Genomic DNA, 18,490 nt, shown 5'->3' with positions numbered 1-18,490 from the left:
ATGGATGGAAACTAATCAAGGAGGAGAAGCAACTTGGAATTAAGGAGAAACTTCCTGATAGTGAGGACAATTAACCGGTGGAACAGCCTGCCACCAGAAGCTTCATCACTGGAGGTTTTTAAGAAGAGGCTGGACAGCCCCCTGTCTGACATGCTTGAGCAGGGGCAGTGGTGGGCTTCAGCCAGTTTGCACCTATTCGGGAGAACCGGTTGTTAGAAGAAATCTGTTTTTTTTCTCCCCACTTTACAGGGCTAATCCTGTAAGGAAGGCAGGAATGAAACATTCTGGTGTTGTCTCTAGCCTAATCTTTATTGCCCTGCTTACAGAAACTGCCTCTCTGCTTAACCCTTATTACATTGTAACAGCTAAGGCGCTTCGTCCATAGACGTGGGTGATGTTGAATTGGCCACTCCCACACGGTCACATGACCACTAAGCCACGCCTACCCAGCTGGTCATTAGGGCAGAGAACCGGTTGTTAAATTATTTGAATCCCACCACTGAGCAGGGGGATGGACTAGAAGACCTCCAAGGTCCCTTCCGGCTCTATTCTGATTCTGATTCACAATGTTTAGAGATCATAAGGAGGCAGAAGGGAGTTCGTAAACCTTCCACAGTCACTTAGGTGAGATGGGTGGCAGAGGGATCTAAATAAAGTGGCATTATTTGGGCAGGGAGGCCATCGTGAACTGTTTCTTCTGCTTCCTTCCTTCCTTCCTTCCAGGAAATCCTTCGACGCCTGGATTACTCACACCGTTCGCTCGCCCAGTTCCCCAAAAGTGCCTCTCTGTGCATCGACCCAGGTAAGAAAACGGGGTTCAGACGTGGGGAGCAAGCTGCTGGGGGAGGGGGATGCAGAGGGGAGGGAGTTGGAACCCCCAGGCTGATGTGGAGGTGGGGGGGGTTGAGACCCACCCCCAAGGCCTCACAAGAGGATGATGATGTGTAAGTTTGGTTTTTAATGAACATTCAGCTTTTCCGATCTCTTGTACCCTTGTTTGGTTTTTTGGCTTATTAATGGGATTAGGGAGGAATTTGTGCCTCTGACAGCAGCAGTTTTCTTGAACAGATAAAAAAAAACCCATTTCTCTCTCTTTCTTATCTATCTATCTATCTATCTATCCATCCATCCATCCATCCATCATCCATCATCTATGTGTGTATGTATGTATGTATGTATGTATGTATGTATGTATGTATGTATGTATGTATCTATCTATCTATCTAACTATCTATCTATCTATCTATCTTATCTATCTTCCATACATCCATCCATCATCTATGTATGTATCTATGTATCTATGTATCTATGTATCTATCTATCTATCTATCTATCTATCTATCTATCTATCTATCTATCTATCTATCATCTATCTATCTTCCATCCATCCATCCATCCATCCATCATCTATGTATGTATGTATGTATGTATGTATGTATGTATGTATGTATCTATCTATCTATCTATCTATCTATCTAACTATCTATCTATCTATCTATCTTATCTATCTTCCATACATCCATCCATCATCTATGTATGTATCTATGTATCTATGTATCTATGTATCTATGTATCTATGTATCTATGTATCTATGTATCTATCTATCTATCTATCATCTATCTATCTTCCATCCATCCATCCATCCATCCATCATCTATGTATGTATGTATGTATGTATGTATGTATGTATGTATGTATCTATCTATCTATCTATCTATCTATCTATCTATCTCTCTCTCTCTCCATCCATCCATCATCTCTCTCTCCATCCATCCATTCACCCATCCTTCCATCCACCCATCCTCCATCATCTATCTATCTATCTATCTATCTATCATCTCTCCCTCCCTCCCTCCGACCGTCTCTCTCTCTCTCTCTCTCTCTCTCTCTCATCTCTCTCTCCATCCATCCATCCATCCATCCATCCATCCATCCATCCATCTATCATCCCTCCCTCCATCATCTAAAAGTCAGGCAGCCTGCAGGTGATCGTGATATTAAAGAGGGCACCAGGTCGGGGAAGGCCGTGGGGCCGGGTGGCAAATCCCATCCCTCTCTCTTCCCTTCCTCAACAGATGTGGAGGGCCCTGACCTCCGAGAAGGAACAATTGGCATTCCGAATTAAGACAAAATCACGGAAGGAGCTAATTCAAACAAGCAGGGACAGAGGAATTTCATTTATGCCTCAAAGAGGAACCCAGGCAGAGCTGCCAGGACATTGTTCGGGGAAACGTGTGTGGGTGTGTGTGGAGATGGACGACCAGCAGGCAATTGCTGTGGGCTTAAAATATCTCGGGGGTGGGGGGGAAATGGGGATGGGTTTCAAAATTACAAAAAGGAGCCTTTTGCAGCCATCATGGTCTAAAGGACCTTATCCCGGGGTGAAATGCTACCGGTTCGCTCCGGTTCGAGCAAACCTGTAGTGATAAAAACTACCAGTTCGGGCGAACCGGTAGTAAAAAAAAAATGCTTTAAAAAGTAAAAAAAAAAAAAAAGAGGTTCCGCCGATCACAATCGTGCAATTGTCGGAACCTTTTTTTTACTTTTCAAAAGCATATTTTACTACCTATTCGCCCGAACCGGTAGTAAAAAAATGCTTTAAAAAAGTAAAAGAAAAATGTTCCGAGGATCGCGCGGCACAACTAATTGACAAAAAAAAAGGTTCCGACGATCACAGCTGTGACATGCAATCATCAGAACTGTTTTTTTTTACTTTTCTTAAAGCATTTTTTTACTAGGTAGTAAAAAATGCTTAAAAAAGTTAAAAAAAAAAAGTTGGCTGCACCCACCCAGTCACATGACGCCCCCAACCAAGCCACGCCCACTCAGCTACGCCCACAAAACCGGTAGCAAAAATTTTTGCATTTCACCACTGCCTTATCCCTTATGATGGACGTGTGATGAAGGGAAGAAATATTGGAGTAGGATCAGAAGTGGGTTTCACAGAATTTTACCACATTACAAAAAAGATGTTGAGACTTTGGAAAAAAGTGCAGAGAAGAGCAACGAAGTTGATCAAAGGCCTGGAGACCTAAAACATATGAAGGACGGTTGCAGGGTTTGGGTTTGGCTAGTCTAGAGAAAAGAAGAATTGAGGGTGGGTGGGCACGTGATATGTGTATTCCAGTATTTGAGGGGCTGCCCCAAAGAAAACGGGATCCACCTACTCTGCAAAGCACCAAAAGGCAGGAAAAGAAATAATGGATGGAAACTAATCAAGGAGGAGAAGCAACTTGGAATTAAGGAGAAACTTCCTAAGAGTGAGGACAATTAACCAGTGGAACAGCTTGCCACTAGAAATTGTAGACACTCCATCACTGGAGGATTTGAATAGAATAGAATAGAATAGAATAGAATAGAATAGAATAGAATAGAATAGAATAGAATAGAATAGAATAGAAGAGAAGAGAAGAGAAGAGAAGAGAAGAGAAGAGAAGAGAATTCTTTATTGGTCAAGTGTGTTTGGACACCCAAGGAATTTGTCTTTGGTGCATACGCTCTCAGTGTACATAAACAGTTGTCAAGATTCACAAGGCACTGGGACAGCCACCTGTCTGAAATGAGACAGGTTCTCCTCCTTGAGCAGGGGGCTGGACTAGAAGACCTCCAAGGTCCCTTCCAGCTCTATTCTATTCTAAATTCCAAGTCTCCTCCGGCCCAGATATCAGGCGATGCACTGCCACGGCTGGACTGAGCTGGAGAAGGGGCTTTTGGTGGAAAACATCTGGAAGCAGCCCTTCCTCATTTGTTCAGCAGATGTTTGAAACCTTCACGGATCTTGTTTGCTTTGCCTCTTTATTGCTGTGAAACCAGCCGTCTGTGGAGCAGGCCGGGGTGCGATTGGTGCTTGGGGGTGCTTAAAAAAAAATGCCGGGGAGGGGGGACGGGAAGGGGGGGGGCTAGCAGAAGTAGGAAGAAGCAGCCAAGGGGTACGGGCTGCAAACAAATCCAGCTGCTGGGGTGGGCCACCCTTTTTTGAGAGGGGTGAGAAGTGTGTGTGGAGGTGGACTGTCGGAATGTCAGACGTAAGGACCTTTGGGGCGGTGGGGGGGGGGTGTCCTCCGTCGTAACTTTGAACACCAAGCCACCTGTCGTACCTCGAGGATGACCTGCAAACATCTGGAGGCCCACAGCGTGTCAGAAAAGGGCGAGAGGTTTGCAGCTTGGTTCTCGTGGCCATGGAGCAGGAGGATGGGTCCTGGAGCAGGATGATGGGTCTTGGGATCCAAGAAGGGGGGATTGGAGTGGCTGGCAATGCTGAGCCGTGCGTAAAGATGATATTCAAAGTTGAGGATGTCTCGGGTTTGCAGAGGGCAGGAGGGGGAGTTTTGTCCTACCGTTGCAAAACGGTCCGAATGCTCGGAAAACGTTGGGGAGTTTATCCTGGAAAGGGCCTTGAGCTCCCCTTTGTGTGTGTGTGTGTGTGTGTGTGTGTGGGTTCAGTTTCAGTGGTGGCTGGACCCCCACATTGCCCAGTCCCGTCACCCCCCCTCAAATCTCAACGGCCTCTCCGGCTCCAGGGAGAGGGAATCCATCCGTTCCAAGGGATTTTCTAATTTCCCACTTCTGCAAAAATGTCTGATTCAATTTGTTGGATCCGAGGTGTTTTTTTTTTTTTTTTTTTAAGGTTCGCAGTAAACATTGTGTGCTTTTTCTGGGCACGACACTCCGCCATCGGTTTTTTCCCCCCCCTTCTTCTTCTTTTCTTTGCGGCGTTCCCTTATATAGTGTGGTTTTTTGTGCATTGCTTGTCAGAAATTGGGTGCGTTGTAGGCTGTTTCTTCGCTCGGTTCCCTGCCTGATTTTCCAACGTCGGTCATTGTAGGGAAATTTTTGATGGAAGCAGCAGGAAATTAGAATATAAGCCACTTTCTGCTCGCGTCTGGGGCGGGAAAGGCCGAGCCGGAGACGTTTTAAGACATTTATAAAAGGCATTTCATTCCCCACCTTTAAGTCACCGGGCAGGAAAAGTCCATCAGGAGAGCGATGGCTTAATCCGAGGGGATGGGATCTGGCCCGGGTCGGACTCTGGAGGCTTAAGGGTCCCTTGACATGTCTCTTACTCCCTTCCACAAGCTTAAGCCCCCAGTAATTAATTAATTAATTAATTAATTAATTAATTAATTCCTTCCTTCCGTCCCTCCCCCATTCTCTTTCTCCTTCTTTCCTTCCTTCCTTCCCTCCCTCCCTCCTCCATTCTCTTTTTCCTTCCTTCCTTCCTTCCTTCCTTCCTTCCTTCCTTCCTTCCTTCCTTCCTTCCTTCCCTCCCTCCCTCCCCCATTCTCTTTCTCCTTCCTTCCTCCCATCCTCCCTCTCTCCCTCTCTTCTCTCTCTCCCTCCTCCCTCCCTCACCTCCTCCCTCCTTCCCATTCTCTTGCTCTCTCCTCCCTCCCTTCCTCCCTCCCTCCCTCCCCTCTTCCCTCCCTCCCATTCTCTCGCTCTCTCTCCTTTCTCCCTCCCATCCTCCCTCTCTCCCTCTCTTCTCTCATTTCCTTCCTTCCTTCCTCCCTCCCTCCCCAAAACCACAACAAAGGCCTCTTTGCCACATAACATGGGCGATATGGCCAATTTCGACATATAGTCCTTGATTTACAACTGTCATGGAGCCTCTTCACCATGATGGTTCATAGCGATTGTAAAGCAGGTTACCATGTGACTGACTGTACAACTTTTTTTGCATATTGCCATGGTCATTAAGTGAATCTCTGGTCATTAAGTGAATCGCTGGTCATTAAGTGAATCCATTGTTCGCTAGGAGGCATTTTTGCTGAAAACCAGAAGTCAACGCTGGTTTTCTCCAAAAATGTCCCCAATTGGGTCCCCAAAACGGGCCTGGTGGCTCAGCAGACTGATAGCATTGTGATTAACACCAGCTGCCTGCAATGACTGCAAGTTCGAATCTCTCCAAGGCTCAAGGTTGACTCAGCCTTCCATCCTTTCTAAGGTAGGTAAGTTGAGGACCCAGTTTGTGGGGGCAATAAGCTGACTTTGTATAAATATACAAAAGGATGAAGGGTATTGCTTAGCGCATTGTAAGCCGCCCTGAGTCTCCGGAGAAGGGCGGCATATAAATCAAATTAAAAAGAAAATAAATTGTGATCATGTGACAGTGGGACGCCGCAATGTGGGGCATTTCAATGTGGGGCAGTTCCTGAGCACCCTAAATGCGGTCACATGACTTGGGGGAGGCAGCCGACGGAATTTCAGAACTGGATCCTTTCGGCGGAGAGGGACCATCAGTCACTAAGCAACCAGTCATAAGTCGAGGACCACACGTAAAGCAGGTTCTTAACTTTTGATTTGAATCTGTTGTTTAGGCAGAATCTTGAGGACTAGACCCTGTTTCTAGAAGGGAGCATAACACGGCGGCCACAATTCCCGCTTGTCGAGTTGGACTCTCCGTTCAATTCCTACCAGTGGCGTTGGGAGACCACAAGACCCAGAAGCCTCAGCCAGCCTGGCCGATCTTAAGGGAGCACTGGCTGATTGGTATCCGATTGGAGCGCCCACAGCCATCTCCAAACCTACCTTCGTTCAATTTTATTTCTTCGTTCAATTTCTTTCTCCCTTTTTATTTTGTTCCCCACCTTTGCCCCGCCGCTCATAAATACAGATTCTCTGGCAGAAGAACGGAAGACAACGTGGTCCATGCATGAGGCAGGGTTTAAAATATGACAATTATTTTTTCTTCTTGGGGGGAGAGAAGAAAACAGAGCGTGGATCATTTTAAAATGCAAGTTATTTCAAGCCCGGTGAAGGACGGAGGTGCCGGGAAAACGATCAAAGGGAGATTTCACTCCGCTGGCTACAACAGGCCTTGCAAAGACTTGGATCCGGCTTTGGAAAAGAAAAGAAAAAAGAGATTATTATTTTTTCTTCGGGACTTTGGAAGTTCAAATAGCTGCCTTGAAGAGAGCGGGACATTAAACGGGGAGCCTGGACAGAGGACCGAGCCCGGGGTCCCTAAAATTTTCTTTCTTCCCTTGGATTTATTGTCCCATCAGGGTTTCCGAGAATGTTTTTTTTTTTTAAAGAAGAAATTGTGTGAGAATAAACGCAGGGAAGAACAAATCCGTTAAACTTTAACCGCGGACTCCGGTGGTGTGAGATTTTTAAGTTGCAATTAATTTAATTTAATCGATTCGGTGCCACGATCAGCGCTGGCCCATGTAGATATACTGTATTTTTCGGACTATAAGACACACTTTTATGTCTCCCAAAAGGGGGTGAAAATGTCCGTGCATCTTATAGACTGAATATTGCCGAACCCAAGCCCACCCACAGACCATTTTTGGGCCTTTTTCAGGCCTTTTTTCAAGCCCATTTTCAGCCTGTTTTTGAGGCTTTCTTCGGCCCGTTTTGGGGGCTTTTTTCGGTCCGTTTTTGAGGCTTTTTTCAGCCTGTTTTTTTCTGAAAAAATGGGCTGAAAAAAGCCTCAAAAACTGGCCGAAAAAAGCCTCAAAAATGGGCTGAAAAAAGCCTAGAAAACCAGCTGAAAAAAGCCTCAAAAATGGGCTGAAAAAAGCCTAGAAAACCAGCTGAAAAAAGCCTCAAAAATGGGCTGAAAAAATCCTAGAAAACCAGCCGAAAAAAGCCTCAAAAATGGGCCAAAAAAAGGGCCAAAAATGGGGCACATGGAAGCCAAAAACCTTTTTTTGGTTGTTTTCCTCTTCTAAATTTAAATTTCGGTCTTATAGTCTGAAAAATACGGTAAGCATCTCTCCTCAACCTACAACGTTCATTCAGTGACTGTTCGAAGTTTACAATGGCACTGAAAAAAGGGACTTACTCACAACCGTTTTTCACATTTTTATTTTTTAAATTTGATTTATATGCCGCCCTTCTCCGGAGACTCAGGGTGGCTTACAATGTGCTCAGCAATAGCCTTCATCCTTTTGTATATTTATACAAAGTCAGCTTATTGCCCCCACAACTGGATCCTCACCCTTACAGTGTTCCCCACGTGATCCAAATTCGGACACTCGGCCACTGACTCCTATTTATGACCGTTGGAAGGAAAATCCATCTTGTTCGGGTCGAAATCGGGAATAAAATAAAAGGGAGGCTGTTTGGGAAAGTTTAGTTCAGTTTACTTTATTGTCATTGCACCTCGTGCAATGAAATAAAATGCCATCTTCAGTGTATATTATAATTATAAAAATAAAAACACAAACATCCCATCCTGTCAAACTTTAGCTGCAGGGAGTTTCGAACTATCCTGTCTTGAATGGATGTCTGCCGGCAGTATTTGCTTTGCTTATGAATGGAGCAGTGGTGGGATTCAAATAATTTTACAACCGGTTCTCTGCCCTAATAACCGGCTCGGTGGGCGTGGCCATGGTGGGCGTGGCCAGGGGGTGTGACAGGCAGCACTCGGCCTCCTGCAGCCTCCTGGGAGCAAAAACGGGCTGCGGGGAGGGGGGGCTGCGCCACACCCCCCTGTGCTCCATTTTGGGCCTCGTAGGCCTCCCTGCAGCCTCCTAGGCGCGTGGGAACTTCTGGAAGGGGCGGGGCCAGCCAGCAATTTAACAACCGGTTTGGCCAAAGTGGTGCGAACCGGTTGAATCCCACCACTGGAATGGAGCCATCTAGATATTCTAGACATTTCTCTTTTGGGAGAAATTAATTGTCCTTTAATTTGTATATTGAGGAGGTGTTTTTTCCCAGTCAGTCTCTTGATTTATGTGTTCGTGGGTTGGCTTGTTTAGGGACGTGGTGCTTTTAACCCATCTCAATCCACCAATATGGGGAAGCGTGGAGCCAGCCCCCCCTCCAAGTCAAAACCGAAACCATAATAATGAAGAAATAAAGCAGAACAATTTTCAAAACAAAGAGCCACGAGCACCAAAAGCAAAGATAAATCACCGTCAACCAGCCAGGACCAGGAGCGCCTTGAAATAAAACAGTTTTAACCTATTTCTGGAATTGTTGAGGGCTGCAGAACAGGTAGCCCTCACTTTTACTATTCTGTGAGTAACTCAAGGCAGCACATATATACAACGATCTTTCCTCCTCTTCCCCCCCCCTCAACAACACCCCTGTGAGGTGGGTTGGGCTGAGAGAGAAGGACATGCCCTAAGTCACCCAGCTGGCTTTCGTGCCTAGGTGGAACTAGAACTCACTGTCGCCTAGTGATGGGCCCAAAGTCACCCAGCTGGCTTTCGTAAGGTGGGACTAGAACTCACCGTCTCCTGGTGATTGGCTCCAAAGTCACCGAACTGGCTTTCATGCCTAAGGTGGGACTAGAACTCACCGTCTCCTGGTGATTGGCCCCAAAGTCACCGAACTGGCTTTCATGCCTAAGGTGGGACTAGAACTCACCGTCTCCTGGTGATTGGCCCAAAGTCACCCAGCTGGCTTTCATGCCTAAAGTGGGACTAGAACTCACCATCTCCTGGTGATTGGCCCAAAGTCACCCAGCTGGCTTTCGTGCCTAAAGTGGGACTAGAACTCACCGTCTCCTGGTGATTGGCCCAAAGTCACCCAACTGGCTTTCGTGCCTAAAGTGGGACTAGAACTCACCATCGCCTGGTGATTGGCCCAAAGTCACCCAACTGGCTTTCGTGCCTAAGATGGGACTAGAACTCACCGTCTCCTGGTGATTGGCCCAGTCACCTGGCACCAAACTTGTGATGCCCTTGGGGGGTGGGGGGAGGGATGGAAAATTTCTCTGCAAGTGGTGTACCATGTCTTTGGGGAGGGGCCTTGCTGTCCGTTTCCATCCCTGGAAATGGGGGTCCCTCCTCCCCAGTTGGGTGAGGCTTCCAGATGCCCGTCCTCTGAGCCAGTCGCACTCCCCTCATCTGGGAGGGGGAGCTGGGGGGCGACGGAGGGCTTAAAATGTGCCCTCTGTAATTCCCAGCTGGTGGGAACTGCACCCCGAAATGTTTTCATCTCTGGGTGACCCCTGTGCCCCCCCCTGCCTGCCAGTCCCCTCCCCCCCTGTAATTCTGCTTCCCCAACCTTGCAGTGAACCAATGTTCACCCCCCACCCCCTCACCTTATTCTGAAATTGCAAAACTGACTTCATCCAGATTCTTTTTGCTGCGTTTGCTTAATTTCGTTCCCGGGACTTTGCAATTTTATTTTTTTTTTTAGTTTTTATCACTGACCATTTATAACATTGGGGAGGTTTTTCCTGGGGGGAGGCTAGCTTGGCTCGCTTTCTCTGGCACACCTACCTTTGCTTGCTCACTTGTTGGCCAGGGAGGGTCCCCGGAGGAGTAGAGGTGGGGGGACGGAGGGGGGAGGGTCTCCTCCTCGGCGGTGAACCTGGATGTGAGAAGTTTTATATCCAAATATATTTTATTCCTTGCACTGTCTCCATCTTCCCTTAAAACATGAACAGACTCCAAAATGGACTGCAAATCGGCGTCTCCGCTAGATAATGGACAGTCAAACTGAAATTAAGTTAATCAATTAAAATTAGCACACTACCCCAAACCCCCTTACCCGGACCTAATCTACACATCAAAGGATAAGGTCTGCAAACACAGTTAATGAAATGAGTCTCCCAGAGGAACTGCATGTTCACGAGAATAAACATCATAGACATACCTACACACACACACAGACACATCAAGTGTCATCCTAGACACTTCCAGAATAAGCTCCCTTATCAAAGTCCGTGGCTTCACTCCATTTCTCTGCACCCTGTCCCCTAAAAGCCAACTGTTTTTGCTTTTAGGAATAAATATTTCTTCTTCGGTGGGCCCGGTAGGCCCGTTATTCGCCCTCCCCAGGCTCCAGAGGCTTTCTTGGAGCCTGGGGAGGGCGAAAACAGCCTTCCCCACCCTCCCAGAGGCCCTCCGGAGGCCGGAAATGGCTCGTTTCCCGATTTCCGGTGAGCCTGAAAGGCCCGAAAATCAGCTGGCTGGCACACGTGTGCACGCTGGAGCTGAGCTAGGGCAACGCTCATGTGCCCACAGATATGGCTTCGTGTGCCACCTGTGGCACGCGTGCCATAGGTTCGCCATCACGGTCCTAGAGCCTCACTCTGGTGATACGTTGGGCCCAGAAGGGGGTATTCACGGACCGCCTGCTACCACCAATAGCCTCCCACCGACCAGTACGCTCCCATAGAGAGGGGCTCCTCCGGGTGCCATCGGCCAAACAATGTTGACTGGTGGCCCCCAGGGGGAGGGCCTTCTCTGTGGGGGCACCTACGATATGGAACGAGCTCCCCCCGGAGATACGGAGGATCCCAGATCTGCGCACCTTCCGTCACGCGCTCAAAACTTTCCTATTTCATCAAGCCGTCCTGACCTAAGCCTTTCCCCTTTTTAAATGGAAATTTTAAATTTGGTTTTAAATTATTGGGGTTTTAAATTTGTTCAGCCAAATTATTTAATTCGTTTTAGTCTATTTTAAATGTTGTATTTATAGGTTTTATTCTATGGCTGTTCACCGCCCTGAGTCCTTCGGGAGTAGGGCGGTATACAAATTCAATAAAATAAATAAATAAATAAATAAATAAATAAATAAATAAATAAATATTCAGTTGGTTCGGACCGGTTCACCAGAACCGGTAACAGAAATTGTGGGTGGCCCCCCCACCGCTGCCTCCCCGCTCCAGCTCTATGCCATCCTATTTAGACACGTTTTTGAGGCTGGGTGGGATGAGGACGGGATGCCAGTGGTGGCCGCGCACGCTCACATTTGCGAATCGGTAGGGAAAGTAAGCGACTAGCACCCCTGGTTGGGCCTGGATTGACATCCATGAAAATCTGCTCCTCGTCATTTCCTTAAGGTCTATTCTCTCAATCCACACCCAGGAATGAATGGGAAAGAGGAACGGGGAGCGGATAAGAAAGGAAGATCAACACACATACACACACAAACATATCTTTTTCTGGCTGGGAGAAACTCCCGCCCCCCAGTTGCATCCCTGCCTGCTCATCCCGGGGACGGCTGGTAAGAGGATTGTCTGGGTGGGATTTTTAAGGGACTGCATGTGGATGATACAAAGGCATGCTGGGAATATTGCATCCAATTTTGGTCACCAGGATGCAAAAAAGATGTGGAGACTCTAGAAAGAGTGCAGAGAAGAGCAACAAAGAGGATGAGGGGACTGGAGGCTAAAACGTATGAAGAACGGTTGCAGGAACTGGGTATGTCTCGTTTAATGAAGAGAAGGACCAGGGGAGACATGATAGCAGTCTTCCAATATCTCAGGGGTTGCCCCAAAGAAGAAGAAGTCAAGCTATTCTCCAAAGCACCTGAGGGCAGGACAAGAAGCAACGGGTGGAAACTCATCAAGGAGAGGAGCAACCTGGAATTAAGGAGAAATTTGCTGACAGTGAGAACAATTAACCGGTGGAACAGCTTGCCACCAGAAGTTGTGGTTGCTCCATCACATGAGGTGTTTAAGAATAGATTGGACAGTCATTTGTCTGGAACGGAGTAGGGTCTCCTGCTTGAAGAGGGGGATGTACATTAGACTAAAGACCTCCCAGGTGCCTTCCAACTCTGATATTGCGTTAAGGATTAGGGGTGATGCGATGGCAGCATTTGAGGGAGGAAGAGGGAGTCAAATTATTTTCCAAAGCATCTGAAGGCAAGACAAGGAGCAACGGATGGAAACTAACCAAAGAGAGAGGCAACCTGGAATTAAGGAGAAACCTTCTGCAACTAGACCGCACACCAAGGAGTAACACTAAATCAAGGTGCAAGTCAGTTGCCCCGCGCCCGGATTTTGATCGTGTGACAGTAGGGATGCTGCCACGGTCGTAAGTGCGAGAACCAGTTGCCAGTCTTTTTTCCAGTACTGTTGCCAATTTGAATAGTCGCTGCCCGTATGGTTATAAGTCAAGGAATATAAGTACCTGGGTGCAGTGCCCCTGAGTAATGCTTTCCCTTCCATTTTTCCCCTTCGGCTTTCTAAGGAAATTCTCCAACCGACAAGGCAGCCCAGAGGGAGTCATAAGCCAGAATAAGAATTTGGCGTGGATTTGAAGCAAAAAATAAAATAAAAATAAAAACGGATTTATTGCATTGAAACGTATTTGGAAAATCGGATTTATTCTGTATCCATCTCAGGTGTCTTTCTTGGCAAGAGCCGGGACAGGAAGAAACTGTTCTTCTTCCCTTCAGGACATGCCTGCAAGATTTTTGGGGTGCATGGGGACCCTGTCTCCTTTGTGTGGGGGCCTCAATCCCCCTCCAAGAAATAAAGGACTACAGGAGAGGTTTTGGCGAAGTTCCTTGGCCCAGATCTGCCAAGATCTGCTCGCCAACTTTGGGCCATCTGATGGGAGATCAATCCCCATTTCTCTCCGAGCCGAATCCTCTTGGGTTGGCCAAGATCAACGCAGGGAAGGGGGCCTGGCTGGCTCCCCACGTCTTTGGGGCGGGATGGGACGTGCCTCTTTCAGGTTTGGCCCCCGAAGACAGTCTTGTTGACGGGGGAATCGGCCGCCAAGCGATCCATCACGCAGACAACCGGGCCTTTCTTTCGCTCCGTTTTTGCTGGAGGAGATTCAGAGCTAGGAAATAATTATCTTCCTTCCTTGTCAGGAGGGAAAAAAAAAAAAAAGAAGAAGAAGAAGAAGCACTGTGTATTTTGGCACAATCGGACAAAGAGACGAGTGTCTGTTTTGGGCCACATGGTCCAACCGAAGGCCAAGCCCAGGCAAGTCAGGGGCCTCGAACAGCCCGTCGACCTCCCCTCCTGTATAGCCACAGCAGCTTCCTCTGCACTCAGCTGGACTACTGCCATGCGCTGGACGTGGGGCTGCCTTTGAAGGCGTCCCGGGAGCATTGTCAATCTATCAGAATAGAGCTGGAAGGGACCTGGGAGGCCTTCTAGTCCAACCCTCTGCTCAAGCTGGAGACCCTATACCATTCTAGACAGATGGTTGTCCAGTCTCTTCCAGTGATGGAGCACCTACAACTTCTGGTGGCAAGCAGTTCCACTGGTTAATTGTCCTCAGTGTTAGGAAGTTTCTCCTTAATTCCAGGTTGCTTCTCTCCTTGATCAGTTTCCATCCGTTGCTTCTCGTCCTGCCTTCTGGTGCTTTGGAGAATAGTTTGACCCCACTCCTCTTTGGGGCAGCCCCTCAAATACTGGAAGGCTGCTATCATGTCATTCCTTAGTCCTCCTTTTCTCTAGACTGGCCAGACCCAAATCTTCCAACCGTCCTTCATATATTTTAGTCTCCAGGCCTTTAATCATCTTAGTTGCTCTTCTGTGCACTAATTCCAAAGTCTCAACATCTTTTTTTGTAATGTGGTGACCAAAACTGGGTGCAATATTCCAAATTTGATCTTACCGAATGAATGAATGAATGAATGAATGAATGAATGAATGTCTACCTATCATCTGGCTAGGGCAGTGTTTCTCAACCTTGGAAGCTTGAAGATGGGTGGACTTCAACTCCCAGAATCCCCCAGCCAGCAGCGCTGGCTGGGGGATTCTGGGAGTTGAAGTCCATCCATCTTCAAGCTACCAAGGTTGAGAAACACTGAGCTAGGGGATTCTGGGATTTGAAGTCCACCCACCTTCAAGCTGGCTGGGGGATTCTGGGAGTTCAAGTTGAGGAACACAGTTTTTAAGAGATCGTCTCTTGTGATTAAGTACTTTCCTCATTTGGAAATTCTTTGATAAGCAGACGTGAGAAAGTGAGGGCTTCTGTGCAGACGCTTGTTAATATTTAACAACAAGGAACTGAATTAACTTTGATTAAATAGCCTTAAAATGGTTTGTTGGAAGCTTCTCTGAATAAAAGAACGCATCTATCAACCCTGGGTCCTTGCCTTGTCCAGAAGTAAATCGATTCTCCCACCCCCAGTGGTGGGGAGTTCCTAGGCCTATTGCACAATCGCTCTTCCCTCCTCTACCCCAATTCTTCTCTTTTCATTCCCCTGCTTTTCTGGAAGATAAAAGGGAAGGTGGGGCCCTCGGTCCAATCAACACACATCTTAGGGTTGTGATTTCCTTGTGGTCTTCTATTCAAGAATCAACCCAGCCTAATCCTGTTTTGTTTCTCAGATGAGGTGAAGTTGGTTGAGCCTGCATATCTCTCTTTCTCTCTTTCTCATTCTTTCTCTCATTTTTTTTCTCTCTCTCTCTCTCATTCCCTCTCTATTTCTCTCTCATTCCCTCTCTCTCTCTCTGTCTCTCTCTCATTCCCTATTTCTCTCTCATTCTCTCTCTCTCTTTCTCTTTCTCATTCTCTCTCTCTTTCTCATTCTCTCTTTCTCTATTTTCTCTCTCATTCCCTCTCTCTTTCTCATTCTCTCTCTTTCTCTCTGTCTCTCTCTCATTCCCTATTTCTCTCTCATTCTCTCATTCTCTCTCTCTTTCTCATTCTCTCTTTCTCTATTTTCTCTCTCATTCCCTCTCTATTTCTCATTCTCTCTCTCTCTTTCTTTCTCTCTGTCTCTCTCATTCCCTATTTCTCTCTCATTCTCTCTCTTTCTCATTCTCTCTCTCTTTCTCATTCTCTTTCTTTCTCTCTGTCTCTCTCATTCCCTATTTCTCTCTCATTCTCTCTCTCTCTTTCTCATTCTCTCTCTTTCTCATTCTCTCTCTCTCTTTCTTTCTCTCTGTCTCTCTCATTCCCTATTTCTCTCTCATTCTCTCTCTCTTTCTCATTCTCTCTCTCTCTTTCTCTTTCTCATTCTTTCTCTCATTTTTCTCTCTCTCTCTCTCATTCCCTCTCTATTTCTCTCTCATTCCCTCTCTCTCTCTCTTTCTCTCTGTCTCTCTCTCATTCCCTATTTCTCTCTCATTCTCTCTCTCTCTTTCTCATTCTCTCTCTCTTTCTCATTCTCTCTTTCTCTATTTTCTCTCTCATTCCCTCTCTCTTTCTCATTCTCTCTCTTTCTCTCTGTCTCTCTCTCATTCCCTATTTCTCTCTCATTCTCTCTCTCTCTTTCTCATTCCCTCTCTTTCTCATTCTCTCTCTCTCTCTCTTTCTCTGTCTCTCTCTCATTCCCTATTTCTCTCTCATTCTCTCTCTCTTTCTCATTCTCTCTTTCTCTATTTTCTCTCTCATTCCCTCTCTATTTCTCATTCTCTCTCTCTCTTTCTTTCTCTCTGTCTCTCTCATTCCCTATTTCTCTCTCATTCTCTCTCTCTTTCTCATTCTCTCTCTCTCTTTCTCATTCTCTCTCTTTCTCTCATTTTCTCTCTCATTCCCTCTCTATTTCTCTCTCATTCCCTCTCTCTTTCTCATTCTCTCTCTCTCTTTCTCATTATTTCTCTCTCTCTCATTGTCTCATTCTCTCTCTCTCTCTTCACTTATCATTCTCTCTCTCTTCATTTCTGTCTTCGCCAAAACTTCATGTGAAGTCTTAGTACCACTTTATAATGTCTTGGTAAGACCACACTTAGAATCCTGCATCCAGTTTTGGTCACTATGATATTAAAAAAAGATGTGGAGACGTTGGAAAGAGTGCAGAGAAGAGCAACCAAGATGATTAGGGGACTGGAGGCTAAAACATACGAAGAACGATCGCAGGAATTGTGGATGTCTAGCTTAATGAAAAGAAGGACCAGGGATGACATGATAGCAGTATTGCAACATTTGAGGGGCTGCCACAAAGAGGAGGGGGTCAACCCATTCTCCAAAGCACCAGAAGGCAGGACGAGAAGCAACGGATGGAAACGAATCAAGGAGAGAAGCAGCCTGGAATTAAGGAGGAATTTCCTAGCAGTGAGGACAATTAACCAGTGGAACAACTTGCCACCAGAAGTTGTGGATGCTCCATCGCTGGAGTTTTTAAAGGAGAGACTGGACAACTGTTTGTCTGAAGTGGTGTAGGGTCTCCTGCTTGAGCACGGGGTTGGACTAGAAGACCTCCAAGGCCCCTTCCAGTCTTGTTGTTCTGTGTTCTGTGAAGGGCCCAATGCAGGAAGGGAAATTATGCATGGGAATAAAACCATCCTTTTTAATTCTGAGTCGAAGGGTGAACGCTGCACAGGAGGGGGATTTTGTTGAAAGACTTGGGGACTGTCTGGATGCTTTGAATCGTGTCTCGCTGGCTAGAATGCCAATACAGTATGACTGAGAAACTTCGCAGGGGTTCGGTGGTGCCTACAGAACAACTGTTTTTACTTAGATTCTGGAAATTAAAAATGGGGGGGGGATGTTTGGAGAGAGCCAGTCGGCCTGTTCTGTTTTTCTGCCGGAGATCCTGGTCTTCTCTTCCCACCCAACCCTCCCCCGTTTTTGCAAAATGTCTTCAAGCTTTCTAATCCTGGCTTTTCCTAAACATCTTGACAATGTCTCCTTAACAGACAGATGGGTGGGGGACGGGGGGGGGACTTAATTGGAAAAACAGATCCGTCAACACTTCCCCTCGGCTGCCAGACTCAGCTGGCCCGTTTGAAGCCGCCTTCCTTGAGTTTCGGAAAGTTTTAAATAAAAACAAAGGGTTAGCTAAAGTGAATAGGCTTGGTTGCTCGTATCCTACCTTACTGTAAAGGTTGGCCTCGCTTACCGATCGCCTTGTTTAGCGACCGTTTGAAGTTAGGACGGCGCGGGTCAGGTGCTGGCTTGGACCCTGGGATATGGTGAGTTCTAATCCCTCCCTTAGGCATGAAATCCCCAGGAGACTGGAGTTCTAGTCTTGTGTTCGGCACGAAAACTGGTTAAGGGACTTTGGGCCAATCACCGGGAGATGGTGAGTTCTAGTGCTGCCTTAGGCATGAAAGCCAGCTGGGTGTTATCAGGAGACAGGGAATTATAGTCCCACCTTAGATATGACTTTGGGACAGTAACCAGGAGTCAGTGAGTTCTAGTCTGATCTTAGTCATGGAAGCCAGCTGGGTAATTTTGGGACAATCACCAGGAGACAGGGAATTATAGTCCCACCTTAGATATGACTTTGGGACAATCACCAGGAGACGGTGAGTTCTAGTCTGGTCTTAGCCATGGAAGCCAGCTGGGCAATTTTAGGACAATCACCAGGAGACAGGGAATTATAGTCCCACCTTAGATATGACTTTGGGACAATCACCAGGAGACGGTGAGTTCTAGTCTGATCTTAGTCATGGAAGCCAGCTGGGTAATTTTGGGACAATCACCAGGAGACAGGGAATTATAGTCCCACCTTAGATATGACTTTGGGACAATCACCAGGAGACAGTGAGTTCTAGTCTGATCTTAGCCATGGAAGCCAGCTGGGTAATTTTGGGACAATCACCAGGAGACAGGGAATTATAGTCCCACCTTAGATATGACTTTGGGACAGTAACCAGGAGTCAGTGAGTTCTAGTCCCACCTTAGATATGACTTTGGGACAATCACCAGGAAACGGTGAGTTCTAGTCTGATCTTAGTCATGGAAGCCAGCTGGGCAATTTTAGGACAATCACCAGGAGACAGGGAATTATAGTCCCACCTTAGATATGACTTTGGGACAATCACCAGGAGACAGTGAGTTCTAGTCTGATCTTAGCCATGGAAGCCAGCTGGGCAATTTTGGGACAATCACCAGGAGACAAGGAATTATAGTCCCATCTTCTTCATAAAAGCCAGCTGGG

At 46.8% G+C, this 18,490-nt stretch overlaps 1 protein-coding gene across 1 annotated transcript in view; it reads left to right on the top strand.

Moving 5' to 3' along the window:
* The window catches only part of NRTN (neurturin), a 54,060-nt gene that overhangs the window by 11,496 nt on the left and 24,074 nt on the right, over nt 1–18,490 (top strand). The window contains exon 2 of the mRNA XM_060684820.2: nt 724–802. The gene's annotated coding sequence lies outside the window, so the exon portion shown is untranslated. The remainder of the gene's footprint in view (nt 1–723; nt 803–18,490) is intronic.

The sequence above is a fragment of the Pantherophis guttatus genome, chromosome 1, assembly GCF_059756535.1.
Source record: "Pantherophis guttatus breed Tessera chromosome 1, ASM5975653v1, whole genome shotgun sequence".
Taxonomy (NCBI): domain Eukaryota; kingdom Metazoa; phylum Chordata; class Lepidosauria; order Squamata; family Colubridae; genus Pantherophis; species Pantherophis guttatus.
The sequence above is the reverse complement of the archived record's forward strand: the minus strand, read 5'-3'. Positions and strand labels throughout refer to the sequence as shown.